Source organism: Trachemys scripta, chromosome 1, assembly GCF_013100865.1.
Source record: "Trachemys scripta elegans isolate TJP31775 chromosome 1, CAS_Tse_1.0, whole genome shotgun sequence".
Taxonomy (NCBI): Eukaryota; Metazoa; Chordata; order Testudines; family Emydidae; genus Trachemys; species Trachemys scripta.
Window position 1 is genome coordinate 421,082 of NC_048298.1, and position 13,457 is coordinate 434,538.

Genomic DNA, 13,457 nt, shown 5'->3' on the forward strand with positions numbered 1-13,457 from the left:
TGTTTGTCTGTCTTACGTATTGAGACTGGGAACACGGCTGATTTGTTCACAGCCAGCGAGGTCAGTTGATCACAGAGCTCCCCAACCCATCAAAGGAGACTCCTAGGATAAAAACACAATACAGAGAAACAAAGGACAGTGCCGCTGCCTGAACGCTCTCTGTTCTGCATCCTTTCCTTGGTCAGATTCAGAGTTTCCAAAGTCATCAGTTTACACTAACAAAAAACCGGATGCCAGGACTGGGGAGGTTACCGGTAAGTCTGGGTGCAAAATGTGCAAGGGGAGAAGGTTGAGAGGGCAGAGATAGAGCCTGGGGCTTGAGAAATCCACCGCTCTCAATGAGAATTTTGAGTTTTTATTGATATTTGGAATTTACAGCCTAAAACTGACAATGGATAGAGAGATGCAGACTTGTTTTTTTCCTTTTCTTTTTTTTTTTTTTTTTACAAAAAACAAAAACCAAACAAAATAACCAAAACCCACCAGCATCAGTTTTACAATATAAAAGTTTTGACAGTAGAGAGACTAAAGTACATCCGGAATTACTCAGAAAAATAACAGGGAGAAAAAGGCAGTAATTTTAAAACTTTGTACCTCAGATATACACATAAATACACAAACATTGCTTACAAAGACCCAGTTTCAACATTTAAGGGCAGTAGGCATCATGAGAAACAAAAAGGCTCCCCTATGACATTGCACTAAATTAATCCACCCACTTCAAACCCTTCCCTTTGCCACCCCCTCCCCCAAATCGAGGAAAGGCCACTTGAAATTTAAAATGTGCTCAGTACCCCCGTAATTGAGCCGTCCCTCTGAGTCACTTAACCCATGTTCTCGTTACCCAGCCTGTACCCAATTACCTCAGCTCGCTATTCTCCCAACACCTCTTCTCTGCCGGCAGGTGTTTTATTGCTATCTGGAGTGCGTCTCAGAGAGAACCGCGGCATTTTATGGTGGGTTTCTTTTTATGCAGACTCATCCCCCTAGTCCATCTACGTGAGGTGGTGAAATCTCACAAACAAGCGCTGGCACCAGTGCAGGAGGGAGGGGGGTTTCAGAAGTGCTCAGCACCCAGAGGCAGGTTTCAGCTTCTCTTCAGCCCCCTGCGTGAGTGACATGGTTTTCAGAAGAGCTGTGCGTGCTGGATGCTGAGCTGTTCTGAAAATCTGGCCCTAAATCAATACATCAAAGCCCTGTCCACACTGTGTCCACGGCAGTAGCTAGTGGAGTTCTCCCAGTGCGGACTGGGTATTTAAAGGGACTTTTTTCACGTACCCTTATGGAGACAGAAACAGCTCAACGCCCACACGTTACAAACACAGAACTCGAGCGTTGTCAGCTGCCAACTGTGCTAACAAGGACTGGAAAGGAGGCTGTCTCAGTTTCCCTTTTAAAATCAGCGACTGCCCACCAAAGACCCGTCTACACTAGCACGGGGCGTTGTTTCATGGTGAAAGGGTGCGGCTCAGCACAGCCTGTACCTGCTGTGCAGAAGCGGAACCAATGCAGCCAACCTTACCACGCTGGGTCGTCTAGAACAGCCCAGCGCATCCCCACACAGCACAGCTGTACCAGGCTGCAGGAGCAGTTAGTGCCCCTGTCCCAGCACAGTTCTCTCGGTGACTGATGTTTCCGTGAAATTAGCAAATTACTACAGAACCTCAATGGCATTTTAGCAAGGATTCCACCTTTCCAGTTATATCTGAAATCCAACATCCAACAGCTTCCTTCAGGAAAACGATGGTTTTTACAAGCATTTCAAGTAGTTTATCTTGCAATGACACTGGATCAGACAGATCTCTGATAGACAGTGTGCTATCAGCCTGCAAAGCCAAGCACTTCCAAGAGCCTAATGTCTAAACTGTTCCCTAATTGCAACAATGGGGGAAAAGAGAACACAAGGAGGTTACGAAGAAGCGCCCATAGAAGTAACTCAGAAGTTCCGTGGCATGAGGCGAACACTGTTCAAAACTTAAGCAGCTAGGAGAGATCAGCTATTCAAATTGCTTTAATTATGCCAGCTGTGAGCTAATTGATTTGTCATAAAGAACTAAGTGCCTCTTCACTAGTAATATCATGGCCTGAAGGAGGAAGCTCGTCCGTGTGCCTGAGCAGATACACCCTAGTATAGGGAACATTTCATTAGAATCATGGGTATTTTCTGCCTCAACATATGGATGACATCCACTGCCAACATTTATAAAAAGGAACATGATTCTGCCTCGGTAAAGAGGCTCAGTCAAGTTGATTTCACTCCAACATTTGGGATGTGTTAGAACAGTTTTACAAAACATCAGCTCAAGAGAAATGTTTCTGCAGCTTTTTAAATTTCAGTGGAAACAGCTCGTTTGGATTTCAATACCGGCAACCCCCAAACTGCAGCCTTCAGTTAGTAGATGAATACCAAGCCACAAAACTGACCAGAAACAAAAATGAAACTGAAAAGCTTATTTTCATCAACCAAGCCGAGAAATGCCAAAAGGAAACACACAGCATCGATGAGAAAAGTGAGCTGGATTTAAAAAAAAACAAAATTTCAGTTACAATGATCTAAGATGTTAATACTGCTAAGTACGTTTATTTTTTTCAACCTGATAATATGCCTTTAATACAACTTTACCTTCTTAGAGACGGTGGTCAAAAGAGGTGTAATGTGGTAGGAAAATAGGGACGTTGCCTCTTGGATTGACTAATCCCACCCCAACTCTATTGGAGTGTGTTTAGACACCTGGTATTCTGCTGGGTCAAAAAAACATTCCTGCCCCTTCACAGCTGTGTGTGTTAGTACCTCTGCGTTTCTTTCTGTACCTATGATTGTGTGTGTTTTAGGAAAAAAAACAAGTAGGAACTGTCATGAAAATCTGGCAGTTCTTTTAAGTTTAGGTTGTAGAACCAAGTTTAACAAATATAAATAATCCCTATATACATTAATAACTGATACGCAAGAGCTCCCTCTGAAACGAACATCTCTAGCACGCCACAGAAAACCACAAACAACTCATCTAGGTCAGCATTTCCTTAAAATATTTAATTCTTTCCTCTGTGTAAGCTATTGCATAGAGCCCCCATCTCATATCTTAGCTAGAGCTGCCACCAACGAGCCTATTAACATACCTGACAGAATTATACAGCCTGATCTCACCAGCTAGCCGGTTAAACTGCACTTTTCTTTCCTTGTTTGGGTCTGTCTGCAAGAGGAGATAGGAGAATGGATCATTTGGAGGAGTTGTGAAGATGTATTCAAATATCTAAGACACTGAAGAAATTAAACTACTTTCTTTCCTCTAGATCTGTATTTTCATTACCAAAATTGCTGGGCAGAGAAATGAGTTTCCTTCTTAAAAACCCAACAATTTCATTTTATTAAAACGTCCATTTTCTTTGATGTTCTACTCTTATGTTAAAAAAATACTAAAAATGGGGAAACGATTAAATATTATTTACAAATTTGTCAGTAGAGATTCTTTTCTCTCTCTCACACACACACACACACACACACACACTCTCTCTCTCTCTGCAGCGCTCTGCCACCATCACTCCAGTGCCACGGAGGATGTAATTTTCAGTCTGGTTTCCCCATACAATACATTCTTTGGAATTAAACTACAAAAATCACATTTAGATCTCAGCCTATTCCAGTGAAAATGTACTTCCACCACTGGTTCTGCAGGCCCAGTTTAAGAACTGATCATATATTTATTATTTGAAACATCATGTGCAATTAAGAGAGAGTTGGAATAGACGCACACACTCTACAGGCCTTCAAGTTCTAGTGTAAATACACAATCGGGGCCTACTGCTCTCTACAGTTCCACAAACAGAACCTAGCCCCTGGCGTCAGCCTTGCAAGGATGCAGCAGGTTCACTGGCCTTCTGCATTCAGTGTGGGACTGTGCATGGAGGTACCCTACCGTCGTCTTAGCCAGCCCCTTCCTTCTCACGTAACCAAGAGGCAGGCTGCCCATATTAGAGGGGCTGCAGATGTGTTCATTCAAGGTTGGTGGCCACAGGAGGTGGGGTGGGAAGGAGTGTGACAGAGAGAGGGGCTGGAGTGACTCTTGCTGCAAATGATGTCTAATTCTGAATCTATGGGAATGGTTTGTTAATGATCAAAGACCAGATCCCAGCGCTTAGAACTACTGCAGGGACAGGACTGGGTGACACATTTCAGTGCCCTCAGTAATGTTTATTGTGTATTATATTCAATGTGCACTTGTCTGTATGTGGCATATGTTGACAAGGTAATTTTTTCAGCGGCGCTGGAACTGGGCAAAGACATCCTTTAAAATGTGTTTGTATTGGGCACAAGTCAATGCAGCCTCCAGGTGCTACTGGGATACAAATCATTAATGAAGTGATTTTATAGATAACGTGAATATCATGTGCTAAAATAACTTTAAAATAATGATTCCAGTTAGAATTGTTTAGTTAATATATTACATGTTTACATCTTTTATATTTGTACTAGAATAAGCAGGAACATTCAATAATCTAAAACAATCCTACTTCATGGTGACCCCCATCTTGAAATCTGATTTGTGCATCTGTCAGGCGCCTTCATGCTATAAATGGCATTTCTCGTGGGAATACAGATCCATAGACGACAGATCAAATTGCAGGGTCGGGCCTTGTGACTTACGTCAGACTTTGCTTTGAGTCTAAAGTCCATAGTGTTTTAAACAGGATCTTTGTACTTTGCCATTAATTTTCAATAATTCTGGTGTTCTGCTGCGGTTAAAGACAGACGAACATGTTAGGAAATAAAATAGCTGCACAAGAGGGAGGCCTTTCCAAGGGACCTGATGCTGACGTTCCCGAAGCAAGGTGCAGGAGGAATATCTGAGAAGTGGAAAAATATTTAATTCCATGCTGGCAATTGAACGTTATTGTAACTTAAATGTTAAATTAATCGTATGAAAGATTTAAATAATATTCTCGCTAAAGGCAAGGCTATGATTAATCATTTTCTTAGGCAAGAGTTTTAAATCACCTTTCATCAGTTTTAAGGGTTGAAACGAGCACTATTTCATTTCAGTTTAGAGTATGCGGGTAAAGGATTCTGCAGATTAATGATAGTTAAGCAGGATTTGCAGTAATTACAGTGTGCAGGTGAAATGTACCTTTCATTACACGTATTTTTAAAGCCCTTGTGGCTATGGCATCTACGCACAGGAAATGATTTTTTGATCCTTCAGAAGGACCTGGTTCTCCCGACCATATCACTTGTACTCACAAGAAGCAGGAGCTATCCATCACCCTTTTAGGTACAGAGAGTCACTCATCAATGTCCTGATATGCAGAAACAGTGTTCTGGGTTCTGTGTGTGTTACTACTTCTCATTTTCATTGTAAAAGTGTTTAGGATCACTCACAAAGAATTGTGAGCAGCAATGAGGGACTCAGACCTTTCAAAATGTCTCCCTGTTCCCTAATTCTCCACGTATTGATGAGGTCCACTGAAAGAAGGAAAGCATTCCTTTCCTTCGATGTCCTGGAGCATTATCCTGCAATGCATGAACACTGCATCTTCTCTTGGAAGATGCTACACAATGGGTAGGGCGGCTATCCAGACCACTCAGGTTTTTCCAAAAAATCAACAGGCGATTTCAAAAAACATCTGAGTAGAAAAATACTTTCTGAATTAGGTGAACAGTTTTGCAGGTAGATTTTTGTTAATGTTTAGATACAAGAAACACTTAATATTTACTCACATGTAGCAGGTGGCTTCATCCCCTCTCTCCCCCACCCGGTCTCAGACTAGATCTTTGGGGAGAGAGGAATTATTTAGCATGGTGTAAAAGGAAATAAGTAGGAGTGATGGGATGAAATAAATGGAAAATCAATGTATTAGAAAACGGAAATCTGTTACTTGTGGAACAGTCTCTTAAAGGAAGTGGTGGAAACCCCACTGCCTGGAACATTTTAAAACTGATTGGCCAAAGCAATACTGGGGAAATATACTGCAGAGAACAGCCTTGCTGGATGGACAAGACGACCTACAGGGACTTTCCATATCTAATGTCTAATCTAGAAAAGTGCCATTTCAAGACCTTTTGTAAAGTTAGCTCTCTTAGGAGTTAAAGTAGTAGCTAATACTTTTTTTTCCAAATCATTTCCAGAAACTGCCCAATATCTTAACTATTAAAATGTACAGTGATGTTTGCTAAAACACTGAGTACTACACCGTGCAAATGCTAGGCTCACTCTAGCTGTTTTCATACAATATGCAGATGTGTGTCATTAATATGTTACATAAATATATAGCACGAGGTAATTATTAGTTCTCTTGGTGTTAATGGTTTAGGGACGAATAATAACGTTTGTGTGCTAAATTAAACAGATCAAGGCATTTTTAGGGCAAATTCAATGCTATTACTATTCTGATTTGAATTGACGTGGCACAGATAACAAAGAAGGCCTCAGAGGATATGCTGTGACAACTGACATTCAAAGCCATACTGGTCTTTTTGCCTATTAAAGCTTTGAGTACAATAATCGGGGGCTCTTGTGAGGTGCCTGGTGAAGAGTGCAGGAGGAGAGGCGACATACGCTGCACTGGAGGTGGGCTAATATACCAATGTATCGGAAACAAAACTTGGAAAAGAACATCAGTTGCCTCAGTTCAGAAAAGAAGGGGTGATGTCCTGCCCGAGGACATTCTGCTTTGGTGGGCACGCTACCCTGGCAAGTCAGAGCTGCTCTACACGACAGAGGTTACGGAGGCACACGGCGCTGCAGCTGCGCACTCCAGCAACGGAGGGGGTTCTTCCTTTGCGACAGCGACTCCACCTGCCTGAGCGAGGGTAGTTCTGTTGACGGACGCATTCTTCCCTCAACCTAACCACCTCTACGCTGGGGCTGTAGGTCGGCATACCGACAGCACTCAGGAGTATGGACTTTTCACATACCCCTGACGCCTGTAGCGATGTCAATCTAAGTTTTAAATACATGCCAGGCCCCAGTCACAGTTCGGTATTTAAACCTTACTACAAAAATGAGATGGGCACTGAAAGGGTTAAAAACTTAGTGCGGGATCATTTATAAAACCACCATTGAATACTGAGGCTGAAGACCCAGGGCTTGTAGCATCAGAGAAACATGGTCGATAACTCCGAGTACATAACGGTACTCACACACAGAAGTGGCCAGTACATATTCTATAAAAGAAAACATCAGAGGCCCATGGGGACCTAGTTGTATTTTGTCTAATACATATCTTAAGTTAAAGCCCTCTCTATTTTCCTGGTACTTCCTATGGCCCTGATCTGCAAACATTTAAACATGTGTATAATTTTATTAATGTGAGTAGATTCGTTGAACTAAATTAAGTGTTTGCAGGTTGAGGGCCTATATTCAAAACTCAACCAAAATATTCACTGGGGGTCACCAATTTATCAGTACAAATAATCATTATTTCAAATTCTGTTCAAGTTTTATTAACATTTGATGTGATTTAGTTATATCCCAAGTTTGCACCCGTTAGTGGTCTAATTTAGGAGAAATTTTCCCAATACCTGGCAACGAACCGTCTTGATGCATGAAACACGATTACTCAAAACCCAGCGAAGTGGGGAATGCACTAATACAAACTAATTATTATGATTACCAGAATCTTTAAAAAGTTCTACTCAATCATTAGAACCACATGAAAAATGTTTTTAACATTTACATGCACACAACTGTCAAATGAAAACAGCTGAGGGAGACCCAGCCGTGTACAAAAAGCCGCCACTACTCCAGGAAAAATCCTCTCTCCTGAGCAATCAATATAAAAATACATTTTACAAAAATGCCCGTTTTCCAGCCTTTTTATAGTCCATTTTAAAAAGCTGAAAATAAGAAAAAGGTCATTCTGGAATAGAATTCAATTCTTTTATAAAATCGATTGGGAGGTTTTTACTCTTAGGTCAGGCTTATTAACACACTGCCCTTCCAGTAATGAGGTAAACGAGTTCTAGCCTAATTGGCCATAATATGGTAACTGCACAACCAGGAGCCAGTCAAACAGTGAATTTTTGTGACTCTCTGTATCAGAGAAAGCGAGTGTTTCAGTCTGTGATATTGTCTCTACTGGGGTTTACTAAGAAATGTCATTCTTCCTGACGCTGCAGGTGGAGGCCAGATCCTAGTGAAAATTTCTCTCTCTCAACCCACAACTCCAGTTTCCCCCATAAAAAGTCAGAAACTTTTGTCACTATAAAGTTAATGAGAGTTGGATAGGGCCCTGCCTGTTTTGGAAAAAATCTTCTTAGAAACTTCTGCTCAATTTATATTTAAAAAACTGTGACACCCATGCATAGATCCTCCTAGGGGGTATCTAAGGGCTACACAAAATAATTCTCACAGCATCATTCTGGGTTTTGATTAAGGCACCATCCACAATGAAGCCAATGTTGTCATGGTTTTCCTGATAAATGGAGACTGGAATTTACCTGCCATAGGGAGGCTTAGAAAAGTCTGACTGCTAGTTATGAACGTTGACATAAGATGGGGTTTACTCCAAGTTATTTTAAATTTAGTAACTGTAGAAGTTGAAAAATTAGTAAGATTCATAATTAAAATGTATTTGACAGTTTTCCCACTTACAAGCATCACTTACTTAGAGCAAGCAAATGTGCACCGAATGGACCATCATGCCGAAGGAAGTAACCTGCCTTTGAATTTCTACTCTTCCTCAATGCACATTATGCTGGGACCCTTAGTCCTCCAGGACTTTCCCCTGCTGTAAATTTCCGTGAACCATGTGGGTTCTTTTGGGAAAAGGGAGAAATTAACTAGTTTATGTGCATGATTACCTTTGTAATACAAATGTCCCCCTCTCTGTGCTCTAAGTGCCTTTTACATGCATCAGAAATGTATTTTTTAAAAAGATGTCCACAAATCAGCAGTCTTACCCCCGTCCCGTAAAACTTATATTGAATGACCCCACTTTCCCCTTTCCCCCAAAGCCTGTGGAAAGCCGATGAAACTTCATAGCACGGGGTAGATCCCAACAGATTCACACCGGTTTGGACCAGTGGTATGCAAGTAAGTACCAAAATCAAGTGACCGCTACAGAGAATGCCCTGGCAGCAGCAAGAGGACTCCAGCTTGTGTGTCTCTGCTGGTCTCAACGATGGTATCACCACACAGGGAGAGAGGCAGGCTTCTCACGTAGGTCGCTTCCAAGCCAGTTAGGGCTTTACCAAACAGCTTAAATCCCACTTGGAAATGAGTAGGCAGCCAGTCCAGATGCAACCTGATGATTGTGCAGTCGGACCAAGGGAATTATGAACATTTATTAATTACTGTCTAAATCCTTCTCAGACGACCTGTCGCCATGTTCCCATACCAGGCTATTGATTACTAGGCAGCTTGAATAACATGATTTTAAAAAAATCCCTTTAAAAGTGGATTAGTGAAACCACGCAAGTGCTGAGACTCAGAGAAGGCCATCCCTGGAAAAGGAAGAAGCGATCCGATCTTCACCAAGACGACCAAAACTACCAAGAAAGTGAAATGCATTTTCCTATGAACATCACCAGCAATGCAGCATTTTGGAAAAGTATTATCATGTCACCAGCTTAGTTTCTAGGCTATTGACCATTTTGTGGGTAAGCTTTTTTTGTCATTTGACCCCACTTCAACCAATTAGTAGCAGAAAATCCTTGGACTATACTAATGTGTATTGCCTTCTTACCCCCCCACCCCCCCCCAAGTTCACCGCTCTCTTCTTCAGCTGTTCCCAGCAGACTCTGCATGGTTTCGTTCGAAAAAACAGAAATCACAGAAAGATCCCTCTGCTAGTTGTTCAGAAAACCACAAAATTTTCTCCCCCAGGAGGGATGACTGTCCACGTGTTATAAGAAAATTTAGCCTGTAATGTCTAAACAAACTCAAACACTATAGAGCAGTGGCTCTCAAACGTTTGTACTGGTGACCCCTTTCACACAGCAAGCCTCTGAGTGTGACCCCCCCTTATAAATTAAAAACACTTTATTATATATTTAACACCATTCTAAATGCTGGAGGCGAAGTGGGATTTGGGGTGGAGGCTGACAGCTCGCGACTCCCAATGTAATCACCTCGCGACCCCCTGAAGGGTCGCGACCCCCAGTTTGAGAACCCCTGCTCTAGAGGTTAGAGTGGCACTGTACAGCACCATGGCAAGAAACACCTACACTGTACCCTCTAAATAGCAAACAAACGTGAGACTCTATGCAGCAACCTTTGCAACACATCCCCCTATTAAAAGCCCTCATCCCTGGTAAAAGGGAAAGGGCCAAGGTTATTTAACAAATTAACGTTCACTTTGGGGGGAGAACCTATCCAAAATATTTTATTTTAAAGCTGGCCCTGGTGAAAGAATAAATCTGTGCAGTACACTTGCCTTGTGAGAGCCTATAACCAGGAAAAACATGTTTTCAGAACAATAATGAAGTGCTCAATTAGGATTTCACAGAGAACTGATGCTGGGATAAAGAAAAACCAACAAACCATTGTGAACACAAGGTTTCATTTTGTTTTATAGACACTTTTGAAAAAAAAAATCACATCAAAATCTGTCTTAACAGCTAGAGACTAAATCAACTGACCGGAACACAGTTCAGAGTGAGGTCACTGTTATGCGACGATCAACAGGAGAAGGAAACCTATTCTTTGGAACAATGGTTAAAAATTATAAGATGAGCTGCTGTATTTTTTTCTTAAAATTAAACTGAAACAAGAAGAACTCCACCAGTCTCATGTGACACTGAGCTGCATGTCTGACTAACAGAATAGACAAAGCAATAAAGACTTGTTCTCCCTCCACTTCCACTGGGCCCCCTCTTTCAACATCAATACTGACAATCCACCATGCGCCTTAATAAGGTCAGCAGAGTTGCTGTGGATTCTGCTGTTGTAACACAATTGTTTCTCTGTTAGAATTGTTGGACAAGTGAGGGAATTGGGGATGCTTTCATTTAAACGTGATTACGGCTGGAGTAGAAGTGGCTCCTCATCTGGGAAGATGGAGCCATAATTAAAAGTACAAAGGCAGGGGAGTTAAAAATGCAGGGAAAGTTGCACAAGATGAGGAAGGGAAGCAAAACCTGTGATATCCCTGCAGAGGGCTGTGGATCCCGAAACCACACATCCGAGCACTGTACTAGCAACAAAGCCTCCAGCTGCTAAAAAGGCAGAAGGAAATCAAGAGGCTTCTGCCCAGGGGAACTAGAGGGAAAGTGGAACATTAGAAAGAAACATAGGAAAACCATTCTGGAGTAGATAGCAGTGAACAGCCCATGGATAGCGATCTATCAGCCAGAACGTCTGGCCAGGAACAACCTCTTAAATAAGCTAGATGATGCTTCAATTACAACTGGCTGGCCATCTTGCTGAACCTCATTTTTGGACACCCGCTGATAATGGGGGCAAACTGTACCGCCACCTTTAGGCCTCGGCTTTCCTTTTCCTCTCCCCCGGCCTGCAAATTTTACACCTGTGCCCCAAACGTTTTGACTGAGATGGCTGCCATCAACAGGGTGTTCAGACAAGCCAGAGTAAAGAAAAAACTTCACCAACTTTTCATGTGCTTTCCAGACAGCTGTGCTGAACACAACCAAATATCCTTGGTTCAAGTATCCTTTGTTTTTATGGTGGTACAATTTTGAAGTGAACCATACCTCTAGGTTAGCAGCAGGGGAATTCACACCTGAGAAAGCAATTCCAAGTCCCATTCAATCTGTAAGAATAGGTCTCCCTGCTAGCAGCACTCCCTACGTTCTCCAAATCCTGAACAGAACGACGTGAAAGAGAATTCAGACAAACAGGTCTGCACAAAAGCAAGGCAAAAGATTCTAACACAACAACTTGAGTTTGCAAGTTCCCATGCCCCCTAACCAGTTCTCTCTGAAACATCTCAACAACAGGATGGTCTGATAGCAATTACCATAGATTTGCCTTTCACAGATTTAATTTTTTTGCAAATGTAATAAACCCTGGTTTTCAACAGAGTGGTCATACACACTTGATAATGATCAACTGACATCACAAGACAGGACTCACCAAAGGTCCACAGATCATATTATGATGCCTGAAAGGATGAAGGATTTTTTTCACAGTCCTATCAGCTTCAAGGTGAGATGTCAGTACAACGTAAGAACTTTTTAATGACAGCTGATTTGTATACGTTTCTCTACGAAGTGTGCAACCAACTCCTCCACCTCTTCCAGTACAAAAGCACATTGGCAGATAAAGTATTGTCCAGCAGCAGCGTTGCCAGGAGCAATGATATAAATCAGTCATTTTGCAGCGAATGCACTTTTGTAATCCATTTATTTCAACGCGCTGCTGGGTGAAAATTATTAAACTAGAATATATAAAACAGATTTTCCCACCACAAGCTATGCTCCATCAGCCTCAGTCTTAACCAACAAATATGGCTGTGCATGTCTTGGAGTTTTATATGTACCTGTGCATACATATGTAAATCAAGTTCTTTGTGCATTGAGTCTCCATTTCACTAAGTTTCATACGATTTCAGATTGTGTGTGTATATAAACATACATATATCTATTGAAATCTGTATTATGCTATTTATATACACACCTGTGTGTGTGTGTGTGTGTGTATATATATACACACACACACACTCAAAACTAAACAAATTATACATACCATATAGATATGATCAGATTTAAATACTGCATATAGATGGGGAAGGAGAGAGCTGAATACAGTTCCTGTTCAGTCTTCATTGCTTTCTGATCATGATTTTGCCCCAGTCTAAAATTATTTTTGAAGGATACGGCTGGGAGTAAATAAATCCATCTTTGGTAGAGAATATGCCTTGCTTCCAACCGTGCACCAATTCCCCCCAGGATACAGTGCTTACCCTGTGGGAGGACCCAGATGTATAGCATACATCCGATGAAGAACACCTCCAATGGTCAAAGTAAGTCCCAATCCGTCATCATAAACAATGGAAACATCTTAGTTGCAACTGGGACATTGCACAAGGCATAGCACGGCCTAGGAAAGGGTTAACTCGATTTCTTATCAAGTCATTGTGAACCCTTAAAAGAAAATAACCACGAAAGGTAATCCGGATACAGTACAGCAATCAAATGGCCGGACTGCGACACAACAAGAGTACTAGACTGTAGCCTAAAGTGGCTAGGAAGAAAGCTCAGATAGCAACGAGGACCAAATGGAAAAACTGCATGCCACATGAACTGGAGACAGAGGGACCTTAATCTAGACATACTGTACATGACTTTAGATAGCAGAGAGTTCAATATACAGATAACCAGAGTTGTGTGTGTAGCTTACTAATAAAATCATTTGGGTCAGGCAAGGACTCCACCACCTGACAGGTTCTGCGCTAAATTACAACCTCCAAGATACTAAGGGTGAAAACATATAAAAGCTACTTTCCATCTCAGTCCACTGGCTAATAGGAAGGACAATGCTGTGGATTCAATGAGGTATAAT